General features: G+C 42.5%; 1 protein-coding gene across 1 annotated transcript in view; it reads right to left on the bottom strand.

The window, feature by feature from the left end:
- The window catches only part of MICU1 (mitochondrial calcium uptake 1), a 168,025-nt gene extending 151,755 nt beyond the window's left edge, over positions 1–16,270 (bottom strand). Inside the window, exon 1 of the mRNA XM_004615473.2 lies at positions 16,128–16,270. The gene's annotated coding sequence lies outside the window, so the exon portion shown is untranslated. The remainder of the gene's footprint in view (positions 1–16,127) is intronic.
- Between the last annotated feature and the right edge of the window lie 766 nt (positions 16,271–17,036).

Raw genomic sequence — 17,036 nt, 5'->3', positions numbered from 1 at the left:
TCACAAATGAATCTTGCACTCTTTAAAGATGTCTCCCCACCCTGTGCCAGGCTGATTTCACTGGGGCACCTCAGAGGGGGGCAGGGTGTCTCTCCACCTGCCCCAAATGATCCCTGGCAGCCAAAAACCTCCAGAATCCAATTGCCAGCAAGCTCATAGCTGACCTTCACAGCCTCGTCCCAAGCTCCCCATGCATGAGAATGAATCCACTGAAAAAGTCAGGCATGAGGGACCAATGACTGAAAACTCCAGGCTTCAGAGAGTCAGGGATGGGCGACCTCCCCCCATCTCCCCACCCTCCCAGTTCCCTGGCAGTTATGCCCAAGAACTGGTTCTGAGCACCAAATTCCCGTTGCTCATCGATTTGTTTGAGCGGGCACCAGTAACGTCTCTCATTGAGAGACTTATTGTTACTGTTTTTGGCATATCCAATACGCACAGGTAGCTTGCCAGGCTCTGCCACGTGGGCTCCATACTCTCAGTAGCTTGCCGGGCTCTCCGAGAGGGACGGAAGAATCGAACACGGGTCGGCCGTGTGAAAGACGAAAGCCCAACCACTGTGCTATTGCTCCAGCCCAGGGGCACCACATTAACGGCTATAATTCTGAGACTCAGAAATGAATCTCAGAAAAGAGCAGCACACTTCAGAGATACCTCTGGATCCCAAATATTTTTAAAAAATTAGAATTCTAGGAGTGCTCAGCCACTTTTGTGACCAAATGACATCTCATACTATTTATAACAAGCAATACAAAATAAATTATTTAGCATCTGCCTATGGGGAAGGCTTGGGTGGTGGTGAGAAAATTTGAAATAATGGTGGTGGGAAGGTGTAATGGTGGTGGGATTGGTGTTGAGATGTTGAATGTAAACAATTATTGTGAACAACTTTATGAAAATAAATTGTTTTTTTTTTTAAAAAAAGTAATATGGAGTTCACTCCTGCTTCAATCAGCTTAAAGAGTGGCTGAATAAACACCAGTACTCCTACATTAAAAACAAAAGTGAAATTCAGTGAAACAGAGTGTGTGATGTCAGAGACTGGGTACTGCTTGAAAAGCCAATCCTCCTCCACTAAAGATGATTAAAAGAAAATAATTTACTGTGTAAAATATCATAATACCATTTCCAACATTTTGTGGTATATAATTATGTTGTTGCAAGTATATTCACCAGGTTATAAAAGCATAAAATAATCCTTTCAAAAAACTTTTTAAATGAACAGAGCAGTTGAGGAGCCTGGGTAAAAGTATATGCCTTGCTTGGTTGAGGCTGTCTACCTGGTTCAATTTCTGGTACTACATCTCATACCCAGGTACGAACTCAACAGCTCTGCTGTGTGGGACCTCTGGCATTTCAAGAGTATGTGATCTCTGGCATGCTGTGACCAAGTGTGTGATACCCAGGGAGCACTGCAACCAAAATGCAAACACTTCAAATAACGAGTGTGACCAACTAGGTGTGCAACCCCTGGGCATCACAATGATCAAAATATATATAATAAAAATTATACACATTTGAAGAACAGAGCAACTGTAGTGCAGCACTTCTCACATTCTGAATGTCTCTGATTGTGTCTTTTTAGGGTGGCTTAAATTGTTTCCTTAGACCCCTTATTTCCTCTAAACTTGGATTTATATCTAGAAGTTGATTAGAGTCTAATTATTGCTTTGAATAAAACCTTCATAGATTATTCTGTATACTTCATGAACATTGGTTTAAATTTGCTTCTCCAGTATTTAATCTGTCATTACTCCAAACAAGTTTATCTTTCAACTTAGACACTGTGGTTTCTAGAATCTCTAGAGGTTCTATATGGGCCATGTAGATAGAGGTCTTCTGTGTTTCCATTTATCATGGTCAATATTTCCTCTAATTTCTTAAGCATATGGGATATAATTATCCCTTAAATATCTCTTTAAATATCTCTACTAATTCTATCACCTATGTCACTTCTGTTTCAATTTATTCCCCTCATCATTATTGGTCATGTTTGCCTGCTAATTTGCGTGCCTAATAATTTCTGTTCAAGATGCCAGAAGTTACACTGAATTTTACATTACTGGGTACTTGATATTTTTGTATTTCTGTAACTAGGCTTGAACTTAGATGTGGGAGATGATTAAATTGCTTAAAAAGCCACCCAGGTCCTGCTTTTAAACTTTTTAAGCTGGACCAGAACATCATTCAGAATTCCTGTTTGCCTCCCTTATGAAGCAAAACCCTGCTATGTGAGATTTAGATCATAATCCTAAAAGACATATTCCAAAGCACCAGATGCTGAAACAGTCACCACCCCATCATAATAGCTAATGATCAAAACCCTGTAAATCATAATATTGAAAGATCAAACTCCAAAATCCTAGAGAGAATAAATTTAAAATTCTCTAAAAGTCATTTGAGGAACATACAAATACACCAAAATACTTAATAGGGCACTTAACACAACAAAACACATATCAGGAGAAACTGTATCTTTCAAATATTCAGCTGAACCAAAAAAGAACACTTTTTCATTTATTGAGAAAGTTCCAACATTATTTTGTATATGAATATTATTTTGTACATAAATGAGTAAAGAGAGGCTTCTAAAATCTCAGAGCTAGGATGAATGGAGACGTTACTGATACCACTTGAGAAATTCAATGATCAACAAGATGATGATAATGATGATGATGGATGATATTTACAGTGCTGTGATAATTCATTTTTGCAGAATCAATCTTGAAAACAAATTCATTAAATGAACTAGAACTTCCTAGAAGTCTACACAATTTAACTTTCAATGTTCAAAATTATGCAAAGATGAAATAAACAGGATAGCAAACTGCAATAAAATATTGCTGACAATTTTAAATAGTAAGGAGAAATTTAATATTTGAAAAAGTATGTTACAAATTCTGAGTAATTATAAGAAGTCATTCCATAAGAGCTGGCTGGCTTTTATAATCTTTGACTATATTTTAAGGTCTTATATTTTTTATTTTGGTTTGGGGGCCATACCTTATCCAACAGCTATGAAAATTTAATAGGGACCGCTCCTATTATATATTAAATTGGAATTGCAAAAAGAACAACATTACATAGTAATGAATAAATCATATTCTCCAACAGACTTAATATACAAGACTTCAGGGGTCATAGAGAGAACACCGGGTTAGGCATTTACCGTGCATGTGGCTCACCCAGGTTTGATCCCTGGCATCTAATATTCCCAGAGCACCACCAGGAGTGTCCCCTGAGCAGAAAGCCAGGAGCAGGCCCTGCCAGGTGTGGCCCTCAAACCAAAACACAGTAGGGACTGCTTTTAAAATCACTGTCATTGTCACTATCATCCCGTTGCTCATCGATTTGCTCGAGTGGGCACCAGTAACGTCTCCATTGTGAGACTTGTTTGTTACTGTTCTTGGCATGTTGTATACGCCACGGGTAGCTTGCCAGGCTCTCCCGTGCAGGCGAGATACTCTCGGTAGCTTGCCGGACTCTCCGAGAGGGGCGGAGGAATCGAACCCGGGTTAGCCGAGTGCAAGGCGAATGCCCTAAGCACTGTGCTAACGCTTCAGCCCAAAATATTATCTATTATCCAAAGTGAAGCAGTGTTACTTTTTCCATGTGAGCTTTAGTACTAAATATAGTCTCTTACCCAATAGTTAAATCCCTAACCTAGAACAGCTCACAATTTGATGTTTTTAAGGTTTTTTGGCGGGGAGGAGGGGCAAAGCCAGTGGTGCTCAGGGCTTATTCCAGCCCAGAATTTTCTAACACTGGATAAATTGTGTCAGCAAGCATCTTTGATTCAGAAACTCGCTGAGAATGTCTTTTTTGTTTTCTGATGAAAAGAATTTTTTATTTATTTTCATTTGGGGGCCATACCTGGCTGAGCTCAAGGCTTATTCCTAGTGGTGTGTGGAGGACCATATGGAATGCTTAGGATATGAATCAGCTGCATGCAAGGCAAGTATTCTTTCTTTTTTTATAAGTGAGTCACCATGAGTTACAAATTTATGAGCTTTCATGTTTGCATTTATTTTGTTTACATTCCTCCACGAGTGCCCAGTCCCCTCCACCAGTGTTCCCAGTATCCCTCTCACCCTCTCACCCCATCCCGCCCACCCCACCCCACCCCACCTCTGTGTCAGGGCATTACTTTTTGATCTCTCTCTCCTTTTGGGTGTTGTGGTTTGCAACAGAGGCACTGCGTGGCCATCGTGTTTGGTCTATATTCTATTTTCAGTGCGCATCTCCCATCCCGTGAGGGTTCTCAAACCACACTTTACCTGGTGTTCCCTTCTCTATGTGAGCTGCCCCTTCCTCCAGCATGTGAGGCCAGCTTCCAAGCCTTGGAGCCAACCTCCTGGTATTTATCTCTACTATTCTTGGGTGTTAGTCTCCTATTCTGTTATTTTATATTCCACAGATGAGTGCAATCTTTCTATGTCTGTCTCTCTCTTTCTGACTCATTTCACTTAGCATGATACTTCCATGCTGATCCACTTATATGCAAAGGTCATGACTTCATCTTTTCTAACAGCAGCAAAGTATTCCATTGTGTAGATGTACCAAAGTTTCTTTAACCAGTCATCTGTTCTAGGGCACTCGGGTTTTTTCCAGATTTTGGCTATTTTAAACAGTGCTGTAATGAACATTTGAGTGCAGACCTCGGAATCAGCCTAACTAAGGAGGTCAAGGATCTCTACAAAGAAAACTATAAAACGCTAATCAATGAAATAAAAGAGGACACGAGGAAATGGAAACATATTCCCTGCTCATGGATAGGAAGAATGAACATTGTCAAAATGGCAATACTCCCCAAAGCACTGTACAGAATCAATGCAATCCCTATAAGGATACCCATGAAAAATTTCAAAGAAATGGAGCAAACACTCCTGAAATTCATATGGTACAATAAACGCCCACGAATAGCTGAAGCAATTCTTGGGAAAAGGATGCTGAGAGGCATCACCCTCCCCAACCTCAAACTCTACTATAAAGCGGTAATAATCAAAACAGCATGATACTGGTCCAAAGGCAGGTCTGCAGACCAATGAAACAGGGTGGAATATCCCTACACAACCCCAATTGTATGAACATCTAATCTTTCATAAGGGAGCAAGAAATGTGAAGTGGAGCAAAGAAAGCCTCTTCAACAAATGGTGCTGGCATAATTGGACAACCACTTGCAAAAAAATGGGTTTAGATCTCAACCTATCACCATGCACAAAATTCAGATCAAAATGGATTAAAGACCTCAACATCAGACCAGAATCCATAAGGTACATTGAAGACAAGGTTGGCAAAACTCTCCACAAGATTGAAGCTAACGGTATATTCAAAGATGACATTCCACTGACCAACCAAGTGGAAACAGAGATAAACAAATGGGACTATATTAAACTAAGAAGCTTCTGCACCGCAAAAGATACAGTGACCAAAATACAAAGACAATCTATGGAATGGGAAAGAATATTCACCCAATACCCATCAGATAAGGCATTGATATCAAGGATATACAAGGCACTGGTTGGAATCTATAAGAAGAAAACATCTACCCCCATCAAAAAATGGGGCAATGAAATAAACAGAAATTTTCTCAAGGAAGAAATACGAATGGCAAAAAGGCACATGAAAAAATGCTCTTCATCACTAATCATCAGAGAGATGCAGATCAAAACAACCATGAGAAACCACCTCACACCACAGAGACTGGCACACATCCAAAAGAACAAAAGCAACCGCTGTTGGCATGGATGTGGGGAGAAAGGGACCCTCTTTTTTTTTATTTTTAAATTTATTTATTTTTAATTAGAGAATCACCGTGAGGGTACAGTTACAGATTTATACACTTTTGTGCTTATACTTCCCTCATACAAAGTTTGGGAACCCATCCCTTCACCAGTGCCCATTCTCCACCACCCGTAAACCCAGTGTCCCTCCCACCCTCCCCAATCCCATCTCCCCCCCACCCCACCCTGCCACTGTGGCAAGGCATTCCCTTCTGTTCTCTCTCTCTAATTAGCTGTTGTGGTTTGCAATAAAGGTGTTGAGTGGCCGCTGTGCTCAGTCTCTAGCCCTCATTCAGCCCGCAACTCCCTTCCCCCACATGGCCTTCGACTACAATGTAGTTGGTGATCGCTTCTCTGAGTTGACCTTTCCCCGGAACGTGAGGCCAGCCTCGAAGCCATGGAGTCAACCTCCTGGTACTTATTTCTACAGTTCTTGGGTGTTAGTCTCCCACTCTGTTATTCTATATACCATAGATGAGTGCAATCTTTCTATGTCTGTCTCTCTCTTTCTGATTCATTTCACTCAGCATGAAACTTTTCATGCCCATCCACTTGACTACAAAATTCTTGACCTCCTTTTTTCTAACAGCTGCATAGTATTCCATTGTATAGATGTACCAAAGTTTCCTCAACCAGTCATCCGTTCTGGGGCATTCGGGTTTTTTCCAGATTCTGGCTATTGTAAACAGTGCTGCGATGAACATACATGTGCAGATGTTGTTTCGATTGTACTTTTTTGCCTCTCTGGGATATATTCCCAGCAGTGGTATTGCTGGGTCAAATGGGAATTCAATATCTAATTTTTTGAGAGTCGTCCAAATTGTTTTCCAGAAGGGCTGAACCAGTCGGCATTCCCACCAGCAGTGAAGAAGGGAGAAAGGGACCCTCTTACACTGCTGGTGGGAATGCCGACTGGTTCAGCCCTTTTGGAAAACAGTGTGGTCACTTCTCAAAAAAAGTAGAAATTGAGCTCCCATTTGACCTAGCAATACCACTCCTGGAAATATATCCCGGAGAGGCAAAAAAGTACAGTCAAAATGGCAAGACAAGTGTTCTACCTGCTGTATTATTCTGGCCCCAAAGGAAAGCCATTTTTTTTAAGTGAGCAAGAACAAGAGTATGTGCAAAACAAAAAGTGAACACAATTAAAAGATATGGAAGACAAAAATAATGTTTTGGGTATTTTGGTTTTGACTGCACTTTCACTTCTTTTTTACATTTTACTAGGTTGACATTCAGGGTTTTGTTCTTTCAAGACTGTTAACCCCAGTCCTAGGTAAAATGAGCACCATTATGCCCTCTACCGACAGTATAGGAAAGCGCAGCGCTAGAAGAACGCTCCCTTGATTGCCCCCCTTTTTAAAAAATTCTTTTTTATTATTGGATCACTGTGAGGTACAATTACAGAGTTACAAACTTTCGTGCTTGCGTTCCAGTTACACAATGATTGAATACCCATCCCTCCACCAGCACCCATTCTCCACCATCAATAATCCCAGTAGCCCCCCCACCCCACCTCGCCTCAGTGGCAGGGTGTTCCCTTTTGTTCTCTCTCTCTCCTTTTGGCTGCTGTGGTTTGCAATAGATGTATTGAGTGGCCATCATGTTTGGTCTATAGTCTACTTTCAGCAAGCATCTCCCATCCCGAGCGGGTCCTCAGAACACCATTTACCTGGTGTTCCCTTCTCTGTCTGAACTGCCCTATACCCCAGCATGTGAGGCCAGCTTGGGTGCTAGTTTCCCATTCTATTACTTTATTCCACAGATGAGTGCGTTTGATTGCCCCCATGATTGAGTCAACTCCGCAGCCTCATAAGTGCCTGATCAAAGGGATGATCAGTCAGCGAGGAGGGGCCTCCATTCCCAGCAAAGATGCAGAAAGCAAAATGACTGTGGCAGCTTCAGGGGTAATAAAGCCACCTGCTCCCCTTCACTTCTGACTTCCTCCATAAGTTTAAATATTTGGTCAGAGTCAAGGATCATTTACTCTTGGGGGTATCACGCAATAAATGTTTTGACAAGCTGGCTACTTACTACTGACAGCTGGGAGTGATCAAATGCAGGTACCATGGTGGTCCCTGGTCTGCTTGGAGCTGCAGTGCACTTGGGCACTGTCAAGCACCAGGAACCAACTGGTGCATGAACTGGTCCATATGAATTCATACGAAGGGATGGCATCACGGTTGTGTGAAGCAGAAACAGATGTGAATTCTGGAAAGCCATAGGGGGTGCTCTGTCTTGGGAGAGCAAACACCCAGCAGTGAATAGGCACAGCCATTTTGTTGCCATAAAATTAGACCCTCAAACTATCATCAGCACAGTACTAGACTTAATGAAGAAGGAGAGGAACTCACCTGAAATAATGATGACAAAACCCTTGAATAAATCTCCCTAATCTTCCTGATGAGGAATTAAAACTGACAATGATTAGGATGTTCAATGAAGAAAGCAATACAAATTTCCAACAAGAAAAACAAAAGTATTAGAAAACTTTAAAATAATCACCAAACTGAAATGCACAGGAGAACTAAAAGACACGATAAAAGAAATAAGCAATAGAATGACATAAGCACAGGAACATATCAAGACGCTTGAAGACAAGATGCATGAAACCTTCCAAAAAGAATAAAAGAAGTAAAAACTAATTAAAAAAATTAAGATAGCCTCAGAGATCTATGAAATAGCCTGGACAGAAACAGCACCTGAATTATAGGGATCCCAAAAGGAAAACAAAGATTTGGTGATTGAGATTGATTCCAACACCCAGATCCAAGAAGCTCAGAATTCCAAACATCATAAACCCAAACAGAAAATAACTAAGACACATCACTAAAGTGGCAGAACAAAAAGAATATAATAATGAGTAGCAAGAGCAAAGTCAAATATTATTCAAGGAAGCCCCCATAAGAATAAAAAATCTTTGGAAAGAAACTCTACAGGGGCTAGAGTGATAGTATAAGAGTGCAGGGTGCTAAAAGGAGAGAGTGAGCAAAAGGGAATGCCCTGCCACAGAGGTGGGGTGGGGGCGGTGGGAGGTATGCTGGACCATTGGTGGTAGAAAATGGGCACTGGTGGAGGGATGGGTACTCGACCATTGTATGACTGAAACACAAACATGCAAGTTTGTAAGTCTGTAATTGTACCTCACAGTGATTCATTAATTAAAAAATTTTTAATTAAAAATAAACAAAAAGAGCGCAGGGTGCTTGCACAAGGCCGACCAGGTATGATCTCTAGCACTCCATATAGTCCACCAAGGCCTACTAGAAGTGATCCCTGAGGGCAGAGCCAGGTTGGCCCCCCTCCAAAAGAAAGAACGGAAAAAAACTCTACATGCCAGAAGGGAATGGTACCACAGATCTAACAAACTGAATTAAGTAGACAGATTATCATTCAGATTTGCTGATGCAAAACAAAATTTTAATGACAATAGTTAAGGTTCTTGGTTTACTAACCAGTGTGCAAAATGCATTAAATGGTCTCATATAAAATGTCTAGTAAACAAAAACTACAGAAACACCCAAAATCCACAAAAAGATGCCATTAATTTATTTCACTAATTTCATTAATTTCAGTGCCCTAAACTCACGGGTCAATAACTAGGACACATGGGAAGAACTAGTAAGAGAAGGCAGAGACTAAGATCTAAAATGAGATCTAAAATACTAGAACTAGATTCTAATGCCCTTTATGTACCAAATTATAGATGCCTTCTTAATCCTACTAGGGAAACAGTACTGATGCTTTAAAAAAACATGAGGGGGGGGATGGAGAGGCAGGGTAATGTGATTCTAACAGTTAATAACAAACTTTAAAGAGACAAATCTAAATTTGGAGCTGGAGCAATAGCACAGCAGGTAGGGAGTTTGCCTTGCATGCTGCTGACCCGGGTTCGATTCCCAACATCCCTTATGGTCCCCCGAGCATTGCCAGGAGTAATTCCTGAGTGCAGAGCCAGGAGCAATCCCCGAGTATCACTGGGTGTGACCCAAAAAGCAAAAAAACAAACAAACAAACGAGACAAATCTAAATTTAAGTAGTGCTTATAGATACTGAGTAACAAGGATGTGGGAATAAGCACTTTAAAACTTAAATCACCTTGAAGATACCTGACACAAATGGTGAAGACATATTTCTCAGCGATGACACTAAAATTTCAAGCTTATCACAGTAAAGCTCACCCTAAACTTATTATTATTCAGCCTAAGAAGTGTACATAACTTGGGGCTGGAGCCATAGCACGGATGATAGGGTGTTTTTGCCTTGCACACTGCCGACCCGGGTTCGACTCCCAGCATCCCATATGGTCCCCTGAGCACCGCCAGGAGTAGTTCCTGAGTGCAGAGCCAGTGCATTGTGCATTGCCGGGTGTGACCTAAAAAGCTTAAAAGAGAAAAAAAGAAGTGTACATAACTTGATAAAAACAAAAAATAAGCTGATGATTGAAGCCCAAAACAAATTAATCATTAATGGCTTTTTTTTACTCAGAAAAACAAAAAAAGCTAAAACTCCTCTTCCCAACACAGATATTTCCTAATACTAATTTATTCAATGCCCATATACTACTCACAGTTGCTAGATTCCAGAAGAGCCTTGGGGGGGGGGGGGGAACATGTGAAACAATACCAGTAGTGCTCAGGGATCATCATAGTGAGCTGAAGGAAGCACATGGGGTACCAGGGACTGAACCTGGCTTGGCCACATGCAAGGCAAGTGCCCTACCCACTGTTCCCTCTCTCTCTCTGACTACTTTTTTAATTTTTTTTCACCCCCAACAACAATCTACAGTTGCTGTCTCTGGCATATGCAGGTGTACAGAACATCAGGTACTCAAAGAACTGTCTTCATAGATGTGAACTTAAACTTAGCTTTCATGAATTTATGCTTTAAAATACAAACAAATCTATAGGCCTGAAACATGGTACAGGGGTCAAGGCACATGCTTTGTATCTTGCTGATCCTGGCTCACTCCTCAACACCACCACTGTCAGTGTAGGGCATTGCAGGCACTATGTCTGTGGGCACTCACACACACACTAAACCATTTGCCTGATTGCATGAGGCTCCCTGGTCTGGGGAAACTGCCCACACTAAAAGATCAAATCACAAGTGGACAAAACGCACATGAGAAAATGCTCTACATCACTAATCATCAGGGAGACACATATCAAAACAATGAGATATCATCTCACACTACAGAGACTTGCACACACACACAAGAACAAGAGCAACCAGTGCTGGCAGGGATGTGGGGAGAAAGGGACTCTCCTGCATTGTTGCTGGGAATGCTAACTGGTCCAGCTTTTTTGGAAGACAATATGGGCCTTCCTCAAAAAGTTATAAAGTGAGCTTCCATATAACCCAGCAATTCCATTTTGGGGAATATACTCTGGAGGCTCAAAAACACTCAGCACAAATGTCATCTGCACTTCTATGTTCACCGCAGCTCTATTCACAACAGGCAGAATCTGGAAACCACCCAAGTGCCAAGAACAGAAGACTGGATAAAGAAATTGTGGTAATCCTAGACAATGGAATATTATGTAGCTGTTAGGAAAAATGAAGTTATGAAATTTGCTTGTAAATGGATGGACATGGAGAGTATCATGCTGAGTGAAATGAGTCAGTAGGAGAGGGAGAGGTACAGAATGACTGCATTCATTTGTGAGATATAAAAAATGTATTTTGTATGAGACTAATATCCAAGGCCAGGGAAAATAGGAAGCTTGCCACAAGAAAATCTGGGGGATGAAGGGCAGCTAGAAAAGGGATCAGTATGATAATAATAGATTGAAATGGTCTTTCTGAACAGAAACTGAGTGTTGAAATTAGATAAAGTGATATACCTGATAATCTTTCGTTATCTGTATTGCAAAACCATGAGGCTCAAAAAAGTAGGGGGAGAGAAGAGGGGAAGCAGAAGCAGATGAGGGATATTGGTGGTGAGAAATGTATACTGGTGAAGGGACAGGTATTGAAACATTATAATGAAACCCAATCATGAACAACTTTGTAACTGCATTATCACACTGTGATTTGATAAAAAATTAATTTTAAAAGATTGAATAAAATCAAACCTGTTTTTAATCACTTCTTTTATCCAAAAGCCATCATAAATTCTCATCTGAACTACTCAATGCCTATATCCCCTTATAAGATGAGGGAACAAGCTATCTTCCATTTAATATTAAAATTCACTAAACTCTTCACTTGTATAAAACTTAGCTTTTAGTACATCCTTCCATTTGACAGTTATTTATCATACTTAATTTAGGTGATGTTTAAATATTTGAAACTCCACTAGTAATTATGTAGTTTAAACAGTTTTCTAGTTGACAGCTACACATGCAAAATTTAAAAACCTGCTATACTCCAGACAAACTGAGTGAAAAACAATCTAGCTAATTCCCTGGACTGTATTTAAAACTCCCAGAAGCTAAACATTGTGAAATTAGAGAAAACCCCGTAGACATTATTCTTTTACTGTTATTATTGACAATTGCATTTAATGAGATTCTACATACATCCCAGATACTTGTCATACTTTTATTAATTTAGTCTTCATACAACCCCTATGAGAATTGTTTCTATTTTGCAAGTGGAATAAACTCATGTTCAGAGATGAAACAAACTGCTCAATATCAAGAAATGACAGAGATGGGCTTTAGAATACAGATCTGCCTAAGATAAAACCAGTGCCACCAAAGTTAGCAACTAAAATTCAAATGTCCATTTAGACACCAATTATTTATTTTAATTTAAAAAAATAATGAGAAGACAGCAGAGTAAACCAGTTTCTCAACCTTTTCTGATTGGTTCTTTCCCCCACCATCTTTCCTTACTGTGGCCTCCCTCCCTAACTGGCCTCTGGTCTTCTGCTGTGAATCAGGATTTTCACTGGTAGCCCTCTTGGAATATCTTGGGGAATGACAAATGGCCATGTCTCCTGGCTGAGAAATGCCAAAGAAAACAATGGTGCTTCAGTCATATCAGTTATATATTCTCTTAGAATATAATGAACCATCAGAATAATTCAATATAAAACCAGACATAAATATTTACTACTATATAATTTAATAATGATGTAATGAAAATCATAGTTATTTATTTTTTATATAATGCTCAACATGAAGTAATTTCTAGAGGATTTTAAATATGGAATAATTAAGACACAAACATTTCATCATTTGACATTTATTTAAATACTTAAGATATTTTAATTTGCTATTTACAAACTGCAGTTTATTCATCAAGTCCATTCACATCAATAACAATATTATCAATTATCAACATTAACAAAATGGTCAAATTCATAATGCAAATGTACTTGTAGAAGATCTAAATAGTCCAAAGGGAAAAACACATGCAGTAGCAGTACAAACATTATGCTCTTGAAGAATTTAAATTTCAAGACTATAATTTAATAAAACAGGCAAAACACAAATGATAAAATACAATTTATACTGGCAAAGGAAAGTTCTCATAATTAAAAATATACAGAGAATGATTTTAATGAGGATTTTTTTTCCCTATTCAGCAATCATTCTGCCTTCACTAGGAAATGACATCCAATTTGCCTGCCTCTAATATAGTTTGAAACCATAACCCTCTAAGCCCACTCCTTGGTGGGAACAATGAAACATTGCCCTGAGGATGGACAAAGACCAAATCACACGAAAGAGATTCCTAGTTTTCTGGAATAGTAAGAAAAGGTAATTTTTCTCTTCTAGGATTTCTAAGGTTGTAGGATTTAAGTCTAGTGACTTTCTATGTTTCCATTAAAAAAAATAACACGTTACATTTATAATAGAAAACATGAAACAGTCATGGGCTGGGCTAGCGAAAAAAACTCAAAGGGCCAAGGCTTGCTGTACATGTGGGAGGTCTGGATTCAATGCCCAGCACTGCATGATCCACTGAGTACCACTGGGAACAACCCAAAGCACAGAGCTAGAACTAGCTTGAGCACTGCCAGGTATGGATCAGACACTAAAAATTATTTGTTAATCCTAGCCCTATGTTCTTCTTAGATATACTCAGATATCAATATTCAGTTCTTTAAAGCATGACCATTTGCCAAAGCAAGGACAGTATCATCCTAAAAAAAAAAAAAATCAACTCTTTTTTTGGGTCTGCAGTGTGATTCACGTGGTAGTGTGCGTAAGACTTTTGATTATACACCTAGCATTGCAGAGCTCCTCAATAATGAGTATAGCACCTACTGGGAATAATCCATCTCTCAAATATACTTCTTTCCCTTAGTACAACATCAACCTCATTTTAAGTGGGGAGCAAAGAGGAGATATTTTGACATATCCAATGTGGGTTAGAACTAGGGACTCATGTGTACCAGGCATGTTCTTGATCTTTGTCAGTTGAGCCATCTTTTCCATGCCTAGAATGTTTCTCTTGTAAAACAGGCTATATTAATTACATATAGGGAGAAAAAAATGTTACTCAACATTCAGCAAGTGTTGCAGCCACGAGAAGAACTGCTCAACTGGTAAAACACTGTAAAGGGGCCAAACTATGCTTAAGAATTATCAATTACTTTAGTCCTGTGCTTCTTAATATGTTGATTTACTTTTTCCTTCTTTTCTTTGCTATGAAGATCTTAGTTTTGAATGACATAAGATCAGAAGGAATTGACTGAAACACTTATTTGTAATTATTTATGCAAGATTGTATATGAGAGAAATAATATGCTGCTGTTTGGTGGTGGGGGGGCGAGTACTCGCTTGGCTGCACAACTGATGCTGCTACACCTTGCGGTGCTTCGAGGATGAGGGAACAGTGCCAGGGATCTAACTTGGACCCACCTTCATATGTGCTGTAGCTCAACCACTATTGTTTAATTCTTACATACATACAGGTGCCTAAAAGTACCCCTTTAGGAATGTTAAAAGACCTACCAGGTACAGCAAATGTATTCTATAGATAACAAGAATACCACAACATGCTTCTGCTTTCCTGCTTTTTACTAGCTCTTGGAAGTTCCTCCTGGTCTTTCTCCCAAGACAAAGAATATACTCCTAAATCTTGCTTTTCTGTTTCATAATAAGAATACTTATCCGTCAATGACACGCTCAACCTATTCAGCTGTGTAGTGATGCCCTTGAATGGGTGAGCCAATCAGAGACCTATCAGGTGCAGACAATCAGAGAAGTACCAGGTGTGATGATGCACCTGAAACTTAATACAATGTTACAATGTAATGTTACATCAATTTAAAGGAGCAATTAAAAAAAAAAGATAACTACAGACAGGTGGAAATGCGTTCTAAAAAGTTTTGGAGGGCCGGAGCAATAGCACAGCGGGTAAGGTGTTTGTCTTCCACGCGGCCAATCCTGGTTCGATCCCTGGCATCCCATATGGTCCCCCGAGCACCAATTCTTGAGCATAGTCGGGTGTGACCAAGAATTAAAAAAAAAAAAGTTTTGGGGCGGGACCAGGACAGAGTTTAGGGAGGCAGCACCGGACCTGCATTTGGAACTCAGCATCACAGGGTCGAGCGTCCGAGGCCCCCAGCATGCAGGGTTAGAACAACAGCTTTTATCTTCGCCTGGCTCCGTTCTCCAAACCTCGAGTCGGTGAGTTAGTACCTGACCAACACGGCCGCATCTTCTGTTCCCCAAGCCCCCGTCAGGAGTGATCCCTGAGCACTGCCGGGCGTGGTCCACTGCCCCCTCCCAACATTACCCCCATCAGCGAGGGAGCAGGGGGCCATCCTGAGAAACACCCACCCACAGATCCGAACGCTGACACTGGAACTCCTCATCCCCCCCGCGGCTGGGGGCCCCTGCAGGTCGCCGGACGCTGGGCAGGCGACCCGCGCTCCCACGCAGCAGCCCCTTCCAGCCACGGCAGCCGCGTCCTTCCCAGTTCCACGGGAGTCAACCCCGTCCCCCGGCCCGGCGATCTCGGGGGCCGACCCCTGTGACGCATTCTCAGCACCGGCAGAGAGGAGGGGGTGAGGAGACCACGAAAGCAGCAGACCACGGGGACCCCCACGGTAAAGAAAGTTCGTGTCCAACTCTTCCCCCGGACGCTTGGCCGAGGGCCGGGCGTTCCCGCCCGGGGCCAGGAGCGAGGGCTCGGGAGAGGCGGGGCGCGAGCGGGCGGGCGCCGGGTCCCCTCAGGGTCCCCACAGGGAGCGTCCCGGGACGCCGCGCCCGCTCGCCGAGCCCCGCGCACAGCCAAGTGCGCCTGAGCTTTCGGGCCGGCCCGGACCCCGCGGCACAAAGTTCCCTCAGCAGGGAGACGCGGCGGCCGAGACGAAGTAGAGCGGACACGGCGCTGCCCCCGCCCGCGTCGCCCTCCGCTCCAGCACAGCCCCCGACTCACCCGTCCAGGCGCCCGCGCCCGCGCCAGCCGCTCGAGCCGTCCCAGCCGCCCACCTCCACCAACCATCGAGACGCGGAGACGACAGAGACGAGCGCCCACCGCCCCCGCCCACCTCACATGACCCTCCTGGCCGCGGCGCCTGCCGGGATCGCGGCGGACCGCGTCGGGCGGGTCTCGGAGGACCGCGGGCGGGGCGGGGCGGGGCCGCGGGTCTGGGCTCCGCCCCCCGCCCGCTCCCGCGCCTTCGGGCCGGAGAGCGCGGCTGCCCGAAGCTCCTTCTCGGGCGCTTTCCTCGGGTGTGGGAGGCACGTGTGCGCGAGTGCGCCGGGCGGGGCGCATTGCGAGGAATCGGGTTCGCAGTGCGGTGCCAGTCGTTTCTCCCGGATTGCACGGGGTGGGCCAGGCTTCTGATCAGAACTTCCCCATTTCCTGACCGCAAAACCGTCTTGGGAAACCTCCCCGCTTCCTCCGTGGTGTAAGCCACGGCTCACACCTTCTATGGCTCTACAGTATTTCTTGTTTAAACAACTATCTCGGCAGAACTATAGAAAAGGTTACAACAAAGGAGGAAATAAGGGAGACAACCATCGCTGGGTTAGGTGTGAAGTACGCAAAACAACTTTTTTCTGAGTTTCTGTCCTAAACAACTTCCCTGTCCAGCAACCAAAGAACAAGTCCTTGTGTCTGTTGCACTGTAACTGTGCCCCGGTGTTTGCTAGCTATCCGTGGGCGGGATGCCGCTGCTTTCATTCCAGGGCAGCTGGGGGGGGGGGGGGGGTAGATTCCAGGGTTGGCTTCAAGGCGCTGAAACTGTGTTTTTTCGTTTCCTGTCCTCTGAACTAGAAACCAGAGTTGGGATGTTAACAGGCTGAATTGCCTCTCAGCACTCAAATTATATCTTTTTTTGTG

This window comes from Sorex araneus, chromosome 3, assembly GCF_027595985.1.
Source record: "Sorex araneus isolate mSorAra2 chromosome 3, mSorAra2.pri, whole genome shotgun sequence".
Taxonomy (NCBI): domain Eukaryota; kingdom Metazoa; phylum Chordata; class Mammalia; order Eulipotyphla; family Soricidae; genus Sorex; species Sorex araneus.
The sequence above is the reverse complement of the archived record's forward strand: the minus strand, read 5'-3'. Positions and strand labels throughout refer to the sequence as shown.